At 37.3% G+C, this 15,758-nt stretch overlaps 1 long non-coding RNA gene across 1 annotated transcript; it reads left to right on the forward strand.

The window, feature by feature from the left end:
• Positions 1-1,778: 1,778 nt before the first annotated feature.
• On the forward strand, positions 1,779-7,920 carry LOC125278690. The gene is made up of 3 exons (XR_007187241.1): positions 1,779-1,843; positions 7,246-7,268; positions 7,377-7,920. It is a non-coding gene; the product is annotated as an uncharacterized LOC125278690 (long non-coding RNA).
• The last annotated feature ends 7,838 nt before the right edge of the window (positions 7,921-15,758 follow it).

Below are 15,758 nucleotides of genomic sequence, written 5' to 3' on the forward strand. Positions count from 1 at the left end.
AGATGTTCGCAGAGCTCTGTGTTGATTCAGTGCAGAATATACTGGTATTTAGCAACAGCGGCCGTGAATCAGTGTGTTTTCGGTAGTTTTTGTATTCTATTTATCATCGTAATGATAAATTATTGTGTTTGTGGAGGTTGCACAAACTTAAGCCTGTCAGGACATCGAGTACAGAGGTTTACTAACAAGAAAAACTACGCTGCTATCTTCTGTGCCGGGGTTTGTTTTGTGCAGGTGAAGAGACGGGACTTCACTTCTGCATATGCGTCGAAAAACGCGTTCATTTTAGACTGGAGGATTATCATCCTGGCGATATGATGGAGTTCAACATTGTAATACTTCTGTAAATGATTATATTAAATGAATAAACTTACACACGCTATGCTTCTTCACCGTTTTTACTTGAATCAATTTCAACACTGATGAATACAAATTATGTACACATGCATACAGTCTCACACTCACACAAAACAGTTTTGAATGATGTGCTGGTAATGTAAATACTCCAATTTCATGCATGCCATGTAGCCTATGTAAACATATACATTCAAGTTCACACAACTACATAATCACGGCGTCATACATCCTCACACAATCAGTGAATGGGCACGGAATAAACTCATAACACAGAATTAATGAATAAAGGATAACATGAAATACAGTAAGTTAACACTATATGTTTGGCCGCCGGCGGGAGACATGATCACGGATCCGTCAGAGATGCAGCTCGATGAAGACTTACGTTGCACATTTTAAGTTTTGTTTTTGATTATTACATTTGCTAACTACCAAATCAGTCGTGATGAGAAACGGCTATATCACGTAACGTTAGTGTGGACGGATATTAACGCGTGTGACATACGCTTGATCAAAGTTTATTCGTTTCTGTTATTAGTAATCAGTTAGGCCTACTCCTACATGACCAATAGCTTTGCTATTGCCTGATTCATGATAATAATCTGTACAATATTGTGATCTGAGCACATGCCATTAACGTTATATCTATAAGCTAACACCGGTCTCTGTCCTGTTCTCCACTGCTTCTCCTCACACAACAGCTCAATTTGTCCGTTATTCTGTCTAATTCTGGCCTGTCCCTGCTCTCTTGACCACATAGCAGGCTAATTGTATGGCTGTGATTAGTTATACGAGTATAAATAATTTCCTCAGCATCCGAACTGTCATTGCGATCCATTGTTTTCCTATAGTTTATATTGATCGCGTTCCCTTCAGTGACGTCACGTCCGATTTGGCATTTTTCAGATGCGGAAGTAAAATTCTCTCACAAAAAACGACTCCAGAAGCCTATGTAGCGTATTTATGCGTGTTTTTTCAAGAAAATCTATTTCATACATTATTTTTCACACATTGGATCACTAAAGCTCTAACCTGCAATATGCCCTTTAACTTGAAAATTTGGATTTTTGCCAACTTATTCGGGTTTACAGTGCTAAAAAATCCTCAGCATATCAGAATGATTTCTGAAGGATCATGTGACACTGAAGACTGGAGTAATGATGCTGAAAATTCAGCTTTGATCACAGAAATAAATTACATTTTACAATATACTCACATAGAAAACAGTTATTTTAAATTGTAATAATATTTCACAATATTACTGTTTTTACTGTATTTTGGATCAAATAATGCATCGTTGGTGAGCAGAAGAGACTTCTTTCAAAAACAAAAAAAATCTTTCCGACTCCAAGTATTTCAGTATTTTTCCAAGTATTTCAGTTCAAAATTTAGAAGCTAGAGCGCACTTGAAAATCTGAACTCTCGGTGGCGCTAGAGATTTTGAGGAACAACAAATGGAGTCAGGTGACATTTGAGAGCCCATGCTGTAAGTTTACCAAATTTTATAAGTTTTTACCATTTGTTTCTGCAGTAAACAGCCGAATAATACAAGAATGCTAACATCTCTTTGGAGGTTTTTTTCAAACTTATAAGATTTTATTAGTTTACAAACCCATTAGAATTAGTCATCTGTTTCCAAAAACAACAAATTATTCTCAGAAATGGCAGTAACACATTACCCAAAGCCGACTGGCTCCCGCCCTCTTTCGGTGTTGACCCTTTACGCCGCGGCGCCTTCCCGGTCGGCCTGCCACCCTAATTTTGCCCATAATCGAGTCCCGCCATTTCACTAAACCAACAACTTCAAAGCAGAACTCCACCACTCCTGATATCTGGATAATTTAATGGCTGAGTCTCGTTCTTTAGTGGGTGGAGGGCTGAGAGATGCTATCACCCGTTTCCAACCATTTAATCACAGCAATTACAACTAATTTTCAATCTGTAATTTGCTTTCATCTGTAACGACAGAATCGATTGGCCGATGGAGCTTGTTAGACGTGCACAACGAGTTAAGAAAAAGGAATTTCTATTTTAAGCCATTTCTATTTTCAGTCACAATATTTATTGTGGGCTTCCTGCTGTTTCTTTTGGATGAACCAAATACGACGCTGTGTACATATTATGCCGCAATCGACCTCAGAATCTGAACAGATTCCAGTCAGTTTTGTTGTAATTAGCACTGACGATTAACACTGTGAGGAATACACAAAAAATGCACACACTCACACACGGCTCAATGTTTCCTATACGGATTGTTTGCAATGATGAAAACGGCTCGTTCTAAACCATGAGATACACAGAACTCCCAGAGATCTCTGCAGGAATATCTTTGTGCGAAATGAGAAATATTCATTAGAGTTAAATAAACCCTTCAGTCCTACCCTGAAGTCAACCACATCCTGATTTTAATCTTACACAAGAGACAAATCTGAGCATGACTTTATTTAAGCCCAGGTGCCGCGCTAGAGGTGCTTTTGACAGGGTTTATCACCCACACGACAGATCATTTACAACAGCCCCGCAGCTCTTGCAGCAGATAATCTCTCTGCTCGGCTTTGCTTACAAACAGCGGCGATCAGTGCGGGTTCTGTGACACACATCCTCACCCCTCTTGACTGCGGCCTGCATCTTGCACAGCGTGCTCACTCAGTTTCAACTCAAAGGTGTGGTTGAAATGATCATTTCACTTTTTTAACTTTAGTTAGTGTGTAATGTTGCTGTTTGAGCATAAACATCTGCAAAGTTACGACACTCAGAGTTCAATGCAAAGGGAGATATTTTCTTTTACAGAATTCTCTGTTTAAGGACTACAACAAATGGCTTGTAAGGACTACAACGAGCTTCTTCCAGGGTTAGTGACATCTCAAACCCTAAAATTTACATAAACCCCGCCCCCGAAAACACACGACAAAGGGGGCGGGGCCATTTGGGCTGCTTTAGAGAAGAGGAAGAGTTGTTGTAGTAGAGTGTTGTTGACATGCTGTCATTTTACGCCACACTGCTTGACAAACGAGGGTCGATTCAACGCTGGATTTGCACAAAAGATTAACATGACGGCACATGTTAGTGGATGAGTTGAATCAACTCCACAGCAACTACATAAATTTATCCACTAACCATTCAGAAACGTCCAGTTTCATTCTAAAAGTTGTAACTTCTTCCTGAGTCTCTCCATCAGTGTCGACTCTGGTTTGAACAATGTAAGGCTGAACACCGTTACTGACAATCCTCATTTTGGCTGTGTGAGATTCTCCAGCTTTGTTGTTGTTGAGCAACCGAAGCATGAGCTGTTAAAGCTCCGCCTTCTTCTGGAAAGGGGGCTGGCATCAGCAGCTCATTTGCATTTAAAGGGACACACACAAAAACGGCGTGTTTTTGCTCACACCCAAATAGGGGCAAATTTGACAAGCTATAATAAATGATCTGTGGGGTATTTTGAGCTGAAACTTCACAGACACATTCTGGGGACACCAGAGACTTATATTACATCTCGTGAAAAGGGGCATTATAGGTCCCCTTTAAAATGAAAATTCTGGCATTATTTATTCACTTCAACATTATTCATGCACTTCAAACCTGGTACTTTCTCTGTCAAACACAAAAGTTTTTCATTGTGAAGAATCGTTAGTTACGCACCTCTTGCCACACAGTGACAGTTTCTAGTTGCCATGACTGTCAAACAAAAAAGCCACATTAAAAATAAAGTTTCTTTATTGGTATCAATGGTTTCACAAAGAACCTTTAAACAGGTTAGTTCGCTCAAAAATGAAAATTATTACTTAATTTACTCACCCTCAAGCCATCCTATAGGTGTATATGAGTTTCTTCTTTCAGCCAAACACAGTTGAAGTTATAATAAAGAAGTTATATTAAAAAAACATCCTGGCTCTTCCAAACTTTATAATGGGAGTGAATGGTACCTTTTTTTTTTTCCCCCTCTTTTTTGAAGCCTAAAAAAATCATAAAAGTAATTCATACAGCTCCAGGGGGTTAATAAAGGCGTTCTAAATCAAAGCGACGTGTTTTTGTAAGAAAAATATCCATATTTATAACTTTATAAACTATAATCACTGACTTCCGGTAACGGCTGTACGTGAGTCTAGTTCCGGTGGAAGAGTGACCTCTGATCTGATGCATGACGTATTGACAAATGCAGAAGTGCAAACGATAGAGCAAAACTAGTCAGTCACAAATTAGAAGTCTAAAATGAGAAGAGAAATGTTAGAGGAGCTTGAGTTTGTTGCCCAGCTCTATTTGTTTGAACTGCGAGAGGTGACTACTCTCACCTAATCTTACGCTACTCCTACGTCATACACCAGAGCTCGACTCTCTCATGAACACGTGGACAGATGTTACCGGAAGCTAGTGATTACAGTTTATAAAGATATAATTATGGATATTTTTCTTACAAAAAGGCATCGTTTTGCTTCAGAAGGCATTTATTAAAGGGTTAGTTCACCCAAAAATGAAAATTCTGTCATTTATTACTCACCCTCATGCCGTTCCACACCTGTAAGACCTTCATTAATCTTCGGAACACAAATTAAGATATTTTTGATGAAATCCGATGGCTCCGTGAAGCCTCCATAGGAAGCAATGACATTTCCTCTCTCAAGATCCATAAAGGTACTAAAAACATATTTAAATCAGTTTGTGTGAGTACAGTGGTTCAATATTAATATTATAAAGCGACGAGAATATTTTTGGTGCACCAAAAAAAACCCCAAAATAACGACTTATTTAGTGATGGCCGATTTCAAAACACTGCTTCAGGAAGATTCGGATTATGAATCTTTTGTGTCGAATCATGATTCAGATCGTGTGTCAAACTGCCAACGGCTGAAATCATGTGACTTTGGCGCTCCGAACAGCAGATTCGATACACTGATTCATTATGCTCTGATGCTTCATGAAGCAGTGTTTTAAAAATCGGTCTTTATAAGTCGTTATTTTGTTTTTTTTGGTGCACCAAAAATATTCTCGTCACTTTATAATATTAATATTGAACCACTGTACTCACATGAACTGATTTAAATATGTTTTTAATACCTTTATGGATCTTGAGAGAGGAAGTGTCATTGCCCCCATATGCGGGCCTCACTGAGCCATCGGATTTCAACAAAAATATCTTAATTTGTGTTCCGAAGATGAACGAAGGTCTTATGGGTGTGGAACAGCATGAGGGTGAGTAATAACATTATTTTCATTTTTGGCTGAACCAACCCTTTAACAAGTCTCCCCTTTTCTCATCTTGTGCTCAAAAACAAGCAAAGTGACACTTTAATTTCAACATTTTCTCACCCAAAACAGTTTCATGCAAGCAAGCTGGGAACTAGAAATCCACGGTCCAGTTTTAGCCAATTCAACAACAATTATTCAATCCCAACACAAAATGCATTAAGCAAACTACCATTTTTGTAGACTAAACAAATATTGTGACAAAATACTAAAAAATGCTGCTTTAGCTTATTTGAATTAAGTTAACTGAACAAGCAAAATGAGAACAGACAGTCCTCATGAGTTTGATGATATCTTTAGCACAGAGAAAGATTATTGCAAAACAATGAACTTGAGCATATCAAATCTACTCAAATTACTCTTTGCTCACATTTACATAAGGGGTGTGGCCAAGAGCTCAGCCTGCATTAATTGCTGTTGAAAGACACTCGAAGTCTAGGCATGACATCAGTGTGTTTCAGAGCTGAAGCCAAAACAAGTGACCAATCTTCTTCAGATCTGCCCATGACTTCATGCTACAATCACACATGGTCAGCTCAACTGATGGACAAAGACTGTGATGTTTGGCACATATGGTGTTATGACGATGAGACCCTGCCTCCAGTCATCTGGCTGCATTATAACACGTTTAGATATAGATCAGCTAACGCTGGTTGAGGAAGTATGTTGTATTTGGAAATAGTGTCATTGATGAGAGCTCACTGATGAACTATGTTTTAGCTAATGATGCATTTTGTTCCACTGGAATTAAAAAATCATTTTCACATGTGATTATATCCCTGGTTCAGCTTTTAAAATCCATTTGTTTAAACCATGATACTTAACATCTCTCACTGTGATCATTAAATGTGCACGGTTCCCTTTGATTAAATATTATTTTATGTAACCTTATTTCCACAATTGAAATATTTCACGAATCAATTTTTCCACTAAAGAACATCCAATAAGCTTGAACAGCTGTTAGAAGAATGTTGAAGATTGTTCACTAAACTAAGCATATACAAAAAGGCTTGCATATGCTTTTTAAAACCATTGTGGGTTCAGCCCTCAATAGCAGGTTTACTTCAACACAAAGATGGGCTTTTAATAGTAATGTTTTTTTTTTAAATATTTCAAAATATAATACATTTTTAAATATTTAAAAATATTTTGCATAAAGAAAATTAAGCCTATTTTTTGACCGCTGTAATTTTTTTTGTCCATTTTTGACATTATTTTCCTGGCAATTCCACACATATCTCTGTATTAAAATATATTTAGTTACCACTTGAAGTACACTTATGGGTTCAAGTGTATTATAAGTAGTAACTATATTTTTAAATACAGAAATAGTATGTTAAAAGCATATTTTAGTTCATATTAATGGTGTCTCAAAATAGCACAGTTGAGTACTCCTTAAGATTATCTTAAGTACTAAAGAACAATTTTTAGTATATTAAGTACAAAATGAGTGTGTGAAAATAGAGCACTTTAAGTACATTATGGAAGTGTACTTTTTTTTTTCACCTGGGTACCTCAAGTAAGCAAGGTTTGGGTTAATCAACCGAGAGTTCAGGGTATATGTGATGGTATGCATTGTAAAAATACGTTAGTAATCAAAGCTTTTTGGTAATCAACATTCTTCAAAATATCTTCTTTTATGTTCCACAGGATGGGTTTGGAATGACATGAGGGTGAGTAATATACTGAGTATATATAATAAACACAGAATTTTCATTTTTGGGTGAACTATCCCTTTAAGTAGTGCCTAATCAATGTTGTCTTTTTCTTTTGGTTTTAAGGTGAAATATGACCCTGGACCTTCTTGACAGGTGTCATGAGATTCACAGAGACAGATGATCTCTCACACACAACGAGGATGATGATCATCATACGAATGACGTCCTTCATTAACAGCAAAATTTATTTGGCCCACGAGTTTCTTGACCCAGCGGTCTTTGGCGTATTCCAGCATACAACCACCCGTCACTCCTCTAATTTTTAACGAGCAAGACTTGTATGACCCAAGAAAACAGCTTAATTACCCTCTCTGGACCCTGGTTCAGACGCGTAGGGGTGGGTGGTCTGCTGCAGTTTCCTCCCTGCATAACACTCAAATGTGTGCTGTGCGTCCATTAAAAGGGGAAAAATAACAAAATGCCTCATTGAAAACACTTGAAATGACTAAAACATACGTTCTTATTGGCTGGTTTATTGGTTAGACTAACAGTAAAACAGCAAGGTCAAACTGTCTTTCTGTGATCTCATGACATTTTTAAACGTTTATATTTTCATGTGATCAAAGTCATCAATTATCACATGTATATTCAAACATACCACACAATAAAGACAAAAATATTATTTCAGTCCTTGCATATCCAACTGTACTTCTGTCTAACTTGAAATATAACGTTTAAACACATTAGCAACTCATCAACATTCTGTTTCAGAATCACTTTAACTCTTTAGAATGTTAAAGCTGCAGTCCGTAACTTTTTAATAAAATTCCGTAACTTTTTAACTTTTTAACTTTTTACTTTTTTAAAATTCCGTAACTTTTTTTCACTAAATACACATAGTCACACAATGCTGATGTTGTTAACATTAACAATTTGAGAATGAAGTGTAACAATAATTTGCACAGTTTGATGTGATATGAGCTAAACAATCATTAGATTTTATCACTACTGGTAGCGCGATTTATTGTAATGCTTTTTTTCCCCTCAGTTGGTCAGAACAAAAGTGGCAGACATTTGTTCAGATGACATTTTCCAGTGAAAATTATTATTTTGGTCATACTTCCAAGACTACAATCTGTGATTCTGAAGTTCAGTATCCACACCAGTATGGTGACTGACAGCAAACATTAGATTCATCCACACTGTGCCGATGCACAACCCACGTAAAGATGATAATTCCGCAAATAACTGCAATGCAGGTTTCAAACAGAGATGGCGACAAAGAGGCAAAACTTACGGACTGCAGCTTTAAAGTTCAGATTAAATTTAGAGTGTTACAATCGTAGGTTACAATCCACAAAAATAAAATAGACCTTGGTCGCTATGCAGTTAGAGTGTTCTAGGTGATTGTGGCAATTTCTAGGTGATTTCTAGGGCTTTCCTGCCAGTTGCTAGCTAGGTGGTTACTTATTGGCCAAACGAATGTTCAAATCCAAAACCCAAGCAGCAAATTCTCACTAGTTAGCAGACAGTAAACCTGTTGTCTCTTGTCCTCGCCTGAATATGTGTTGGTCATCTTCGGACAGAAGTAGGCCTACTTATTTTTCCCGCATATTTTCTTTATATCGCTTATTAATCTCATTCACCTGGCAAGATATGACAATGGAGACCCTACTGTCCTGAGATACGATGATATGTGTAGTACCGGACAGAGTTGAGCACATGGCTGAAATCGCGAAGAGTGTGTGTTTGGAGGAACCGATTCAGTTGAATGAGTCTTTGACGCTGAACAGCTCAGATCGATTCAAACTCAAATGTGATGAAATGAATCGATTTGAAAGAGTCATTAATTATTGAATCGGACATCGCTTGTTCTAATTTTAAACAGTCGGTTGAGAATAATGCAGCTGAAATCCCTGCTACGTATTTATTAAAAAACTATGTTACTGAAAGCGTGTTGAAAAGTTATGATTTAAAAAAAATAGCAATGACACCATCTAGCTACTGAGAAATGTAGGCTTTGGTTAAACTTAAACTAGTTTTAGCGATACCTTAAACAGTTGCCTTAAACAGTGCATAAACAAAGTTCACACAGCTAATATAACCCTCAAAATGGATCTTTACAAAGTGTTCGTCATGCATACTGCATGCATACATCGGATTATGTGAGTATTGTATTTATTTGGATGTTTACATTTGATTCTGAATGAGTTTGATAGTGCTCTGTGGCTAAAGCTAACATTACACACTGTTGGAGAGATTTATAAAGAATAAAGTTGTGTTTATGAATTATACAGACTGCAAGTGTTTAAGAATGAAAATAGCGACGGCTCTTGTCTCCATGAATACAGTAAGAAACGATGGTAACTTTAACCACATTTAACAGTACATTAGCAACATGCTAACGCAACATTTTACAAATATCACTAAGACAATTTATAAATATCACTAAAAATATAATGTAATCATTGATCATGTCAGTTATTATTGCTCCTTCTGCCATTTTTCGCTATTGTTCTTTCTTGCTTACCTAGTCTGATGATTCAGCTGTGCACATCCAGACGTTAATACTGGCTGCCCTTGTCTAATGCTTGAACATGGGCTGGCATATGCAAATATTGGGGGCGTACATATTAATGATCCCGACTGTTACGTAACAGTCGGTGTTATGTTGAGATTCGCCTGTTTTTCAGAGGTCTTTTAAACAAATGAGATTTATATAAGAAGGAGGAAACAATGGAGTTTGAGACTCACTGTATGTCATTTCCATGTACTGAACTCTTGTTATTCAACTATGCCAATATAAATTCAATTTTTAGTTCTAGGGCACCTTTAAAACTCAATCAAGTAGAAGATCATGTAAAAGGCATTTGTCACCTGCAGTTAATCAGTCTCTCTTTTTAATGTCTAAATAAAACCTTTACTGCCTCTCTTCCCATACTGTCTAAAGCAGTCTGTAAGTGCTCCATCACTGATAATTAGGCAAATGTTTGTTTGGACATATAGCCTAACGTATATAGGATTTTACTTTAAAAAAACTTTATAATAAAATAAGCTATTATAATATTAAAAAATACACTGCACTCTAGTTTATCATTTCGATGCTGCAGTCTTCAGCATTTTGATTTTGTTAAATCAGTTCCTCATTTTCCATGTTTTTAATCTTTATTTCTACTAACCAAGTAAATGTTATTTTTAATATTCATGTTTAACATTATTAACTGATAGTCGACAGGCTCCTGTCACTGATATCCTTGTAATATCTGTAAGACTGCTGCCTGAACCCATTAGCAAAGACATTGTAGGCAGACCATGAACGTTAGACTGTTTCTCCTGAGAGCGAGCCGATGATTAAAGCCTCTTATCACCGACATGGAACAAACGAGGGGGTGATTTGAGAGGTGAGACGTATAACTTCTAAGATCACTTTTAATTGCATTTCTTAATATGTTTATTGTAAACTAATGAGTGTGACTGTACAGTTTTTACCAGGGTCAAGGATTTTTTATTCCCTCTGAGACCTTTTGATCAGTCAAGGACAGTTTTGTGTCAGTGATATTAACAGTAGACACAAGTCAGCCTAAAAAGTCTTTAAAAAGTCTTAAATGCTGTTTAACAGTAAAAAATAGGGATCCTGTTATATCTGATTTAAATGTCAATCATTTTACATGTATGTGTGTGTTCCTGTTTGAGCATTTGCGTGTGTGAGTTCATCTACTGGTTACTATAGTTGTGTATAGATAAGTCTCTCTAGAGCCAAAGTGCACCATTGTTGCAGACAGTCTACCTGCACATGTATCCCAGCATGCATCTCTCTCGCCCTTCCTTCTTTTCTTTTGTAACACATCACCTTTTCACATTGACAATACTATCTGCATCGGGGGCGTCCACAGTACCACCCAGAAGGGCTGAAAACATCCTCCTCCACTGCAGGTCCTGAATGAGCCCCCATTCGATGCATCTCTCTCACACTAGTGTGTACACAGAACCTATTCAGAGCTGATGAGCTGAGAGGAAACAACACATCCACACTCACTCTGCACACACACAAGACGGATGAGATGAAGACTACTGGCTTCACGTGAGACACAATAACATTATATTCGGTCTATTTGAAGAATAATGAAATGATAATGATAAGTATGTCCATGGGGACTACAATCCTGTGAGCACCTTTCCAAGTGGCCATTACTGAACAACTGAAATTCATCCAAAACCGCCCACTGGAAAGACAAATCACAAAATGACCCCCCCCAGAAATTTGAACTGAGACAGGATAATTCAATAAAACCTAATGAAAGAGCAACATCTGAGCAATAACATTTTCCTCTTTGCTCTCAATGATGTCTCGGTCATGATCTTCACCTTCACATTCCCAGCTACCTGAGCGTTCCTGATCTCTTAATCTCAGGAGATTTTCTGGAGAAGCAAACCCTCACTGCATCAACAGACAAAATAATCTGAAAATATTTAGTTAAGGGATTAGGAGTGAAGCTTTTAAAGCTCCTCTGGGAATGAGGTGTGGCTCGGTCACTCACCCGTCTGTCGACGCTGAAGCTTCAAGTTTCACGAGAGAGGAAACAGAATGAGATTTGAGGGCCGTCTCCCCATAAGACCCACTTGCATTTTGACGTACATGCTGTTAACACTAACCTTAATTGAAAACATTGACCTTAACTGAAATGTGTCTTAAAGATGCTTTAGAGAGCAATTACTAGCATATGTCCATTTCTCTCAGGATATTTTGATAATAACTTAATGTCTAATAAAGGCCTATATATATATATATATATATATATATATATATATATATATATATATATATATATATATATATATATATATATATATACACAGTCAAAACAAAATTTATTCAGAAACCTTGAACATTTCATTCATTAATACAGTTTATTCACTATAGTTTAAAAAACTAGTAATAAAATATGACGAGATCTCAGAGTTAAACTGTCAGGAAAAAATAATCTAATGTCAGATAACACTTAAGCAAAACATGGTCAGGTCAAAGTGTCTGAATAATTTTTGGTTCCAAATGTTTATCAATTTTGCTGGTAGTTCACAGTATGAAGAATTTTTGGGTATAATATTGTCAGTTTAATTTATTTTGCTATCCTCACTGACATAAATGAACTATAGTGTCCTGCACACACTATATATCAAAATGTCTAAATAATTTTGACTGCATATATATATATATATATATATATATATATATATATATATATATATATGGTTCATTTTTCAGTGTTTTTATTGTTTTGTGTCACTCTTTTTAATGTTCTTTTTTCTCAGTTTAAGTTTTTGTCTAGTTTTTAAAATAACAAGGGTCAATGGAATCATCAGACTTTCCTCAGATAATCTTTTAAAATCGCATTTAAAAAACACCCAAAACCCCTTTATTTCGTCACTTTCGTGGGAGTGCGAGTGTTACGTGGATTACAAGCAAGCAAGAAAATAAGTGAATAAAAATGGTAAAGAAGGGATCTTAGATTTCAAACGTAATCCGCATGTTAGCGAAGTTTAAACAAAGTCTTTTTAAGATAGTCATTTCACTCGGCGGCCATCTTTGAAACGTCTCTCGGGCATCCTGGGCATCATGCAATCTCTTTGAATGGGGAAACATCAAATTCTCCAAAACTGTTTGCCAACCTTACGATTAATTAACGACCAATGAAATCTAACAACAACCGGCTCATAAATTTAGTTTCTAAACGCTCGAATCATGACAAAAAAACTATTTTTCAGGCTGGCTCAAGCTAATGCGCATGCGCAGACCTAAATGCGCGTCTCTTCGTAGGCGCGAGTCTGACTGTTTCTATAGAAACCGGTGATTCTAACGGCCGCTGAAGTGACGCGACGACTTTACCAGTCGGCGATTGGCTCTTATTTAGAAGGCGGGACTTATTCCGCCATATTGCGCTTTACACTTTCTCCCATTCAAAACAATACGAGTGACACGTCTTGTGTTATTCTATAGTCTTTGGTTTAAATCGCTTGTTTTGCTTCGTGCGATCACGTGTTGAGTGGGGCGACGAGTGGGCGGGGCTTCACTGCGCATTCAGAACGATTAGCGTTTACACTACACGTGCCAAATGGTTAGGTGCGTTTCTGACAACCTCCATATGGACGCATTTACATGGTTTAAGTGACCCAATTCTGATTTTTTCCTCCCATATGGCACAGATTGGATATGACCCATGAAAGTGTAAGCAGGAAAAAGCACATGGATTCTGATATTCTCAGATCAGTTTCAGGCCTCATTCATGTGTGGAAATAAATCTGATGTAAGTCAGTGTGTCTGCCATGTAAGTGGACAGATTGGAAGTCGTACGTCATTGAGAAAGCGACGGTGGTGAATGGCATGTGACACCAACCGTGGTCACATGACTCTTTTCCACGGTGCATTGGGGGATGAAGGCTCAACCCAATGTTTTAGTGACCTTTAAAGATGGTGCAGAAAGCAAACGTTTATATTATCATTTCATCTGCGCCCATTGCAAATCACGCAATTTACTTCCCTTTCCACGTCAGTACGTCTACCTTTGGTTATTTCACCAAGTGTATAGTGTCAATCCAGATATCAGATATGGGTCACTTTTAAAAGAAGATGTAAGCTGGCTGGTCATCAAAAAAATTGGAACCTGCAGTGTGAATATGTCCTTTGTGGTTTCAATTATTGATCACAAGCATTTTAGATCCCGTTTGTTATTTAGCACTGACTACTTGTGATCGGATCACAAAAAAATGGATGTTAAAGGATTAGTCCACTTTCAAATAAAAATTTCCTGATAATTTACTCACCCCCATGTCATCCAAGATGTTCATGTCTTTCTTTCGTCAGTCGAAAAGAAATGAAGGTTTTTGATGAAAATATTCCAGGGTTATTGTCCTTATAGTGGACTTCAATGGACTCCAAACGGTTGAAGGTCAAAATTACAGATTTAGTGCAGCTTCAAAGGGCTTTAAACGATACCAGACGAGGAATAAGGGTCTTATCTAGAGAAACGATCAGTCATTTTTAAAAAAAAAAATACAAATGTATATGCTTTATAAACACAAATTAGCGCCTTGCAAGTGCTTCCGCTTTCCATATTCTATGTCCTACACCTTCCCTCAACTTACGGAACAAATGCGGCGCCAGTTACGTTTTTTCTGTTAGTAGAATGGGGAAGGCGTAGGACATACAGCATAAGCTTTTTGAAGAATACGTAAAGTGGAAGCACTTGAAAGGCGATCATGCGTTTATAAAGCATATACATTTGTATTTTTTTTTTTTTTTTTTTTTTAAGAAAATGACAGATTTCTCCAGATAAGACCCTTATTCCTCGTCTGGCATCGTTTAAAGCTATTTGAAGCTGCACTAAAACTAATTTTGACCTTCAACCGTTTGGAGTCCATTGTAGTCCACTATAAGGAGAATAATCCTGGAATGTTTTCATCAAAAACCTTCATTTCTTTACGACTGAAGAAAGAAAGAAATGAACATCTTGGATGACACGGGGGTGAGTAAATTATCAGGAAATTTTCATTCAGAAGTAAACTAATCTTTTAATACCAGGTATAAACAGGGTCAAGGTCGAGCACGTTTTGAACAAGTTTTGGCACTGAATTTTTATGAACACATAACATGGCCTATACATGAACAAGAGAGCACAGATGTGAACTCAACTAAGGTCAGTGAGAAAAAAACACATTGATACAATCATAATTGTTCCTATAAAACACTAAAGTTTGCATTTTGCTGAATCTATGTCAAGAAATCTAAAGCCTTTCTGATTCAGTGCTACAGAATGTGCCGTCTCAGCACTGATGTTTTCGGATTAAACCAGCACCTAGCATCAGAAACGACTCGCTCTGGCTAATGGAGCTATTAGAGAATCAGTACTGTGCCCTTGATAATTGTTCACAGTCGTTTGCCAAGGCTGATGATAAAGTGAAGTGGGAAATGGAGGAATGGGGTCATGCTGTGTGGCACGGCAGGGTAAAGTCAGCTCCTCTATGGCTATTGGTTGCGATCTGTTCCCTGGTTCATTTCCATGAGGTTGGGGGCGGGTTGGTTACTCACAACACTCTCTGCTATCAGTCACTGCCATCAGTGCAGCAGCTCAGAGCTGCTGATAAGGTAAAACGGGACACACACACAGGGGCGGCATGCACTTTTTTTTAAGGCACCAGTTGAGGGCTCACTTTTCCCTAGGCGAGATAAGACATGACCAAAGAATATAGCAAAATAAACTGCAAACATTTGAACAATAAAGTAGTACTTTTTATTTCTTTTAATAAAATTAAAACTGCATCTGACCTTGACAGATGGTGATCATATTGCATTTTTGTTGCATGGAAAACATGACATTCTGATAATAGCTCCTTTGTGTTCAATGGGGAAAGAGTCATCGGAGTTTCAAGTGACACGAGAGTGGGTGGATGATGACAGATTTTTCAGTCTAAAGTAAATGATCTGAAGAAGTGTGACTAGACTGGACTGAG

The sequence above is a fragment of the Megalobrama amblycephala genome, linkage group LG11, assembly GCF_018812025.1.
Source record: "Megalobrama amblycephala isolate DHTTF-2021 linkage group LG11, ASM1881202v1, whole genome shotgun sequence".
NCBI classification, from domain to species: domain Eukaryota; kingdom Metazoa; phylum Chordata; class Actinopteri; order Cypriniformes; family Xenocyprididae; genus Megalobrama; species Megalobrama amblycephala.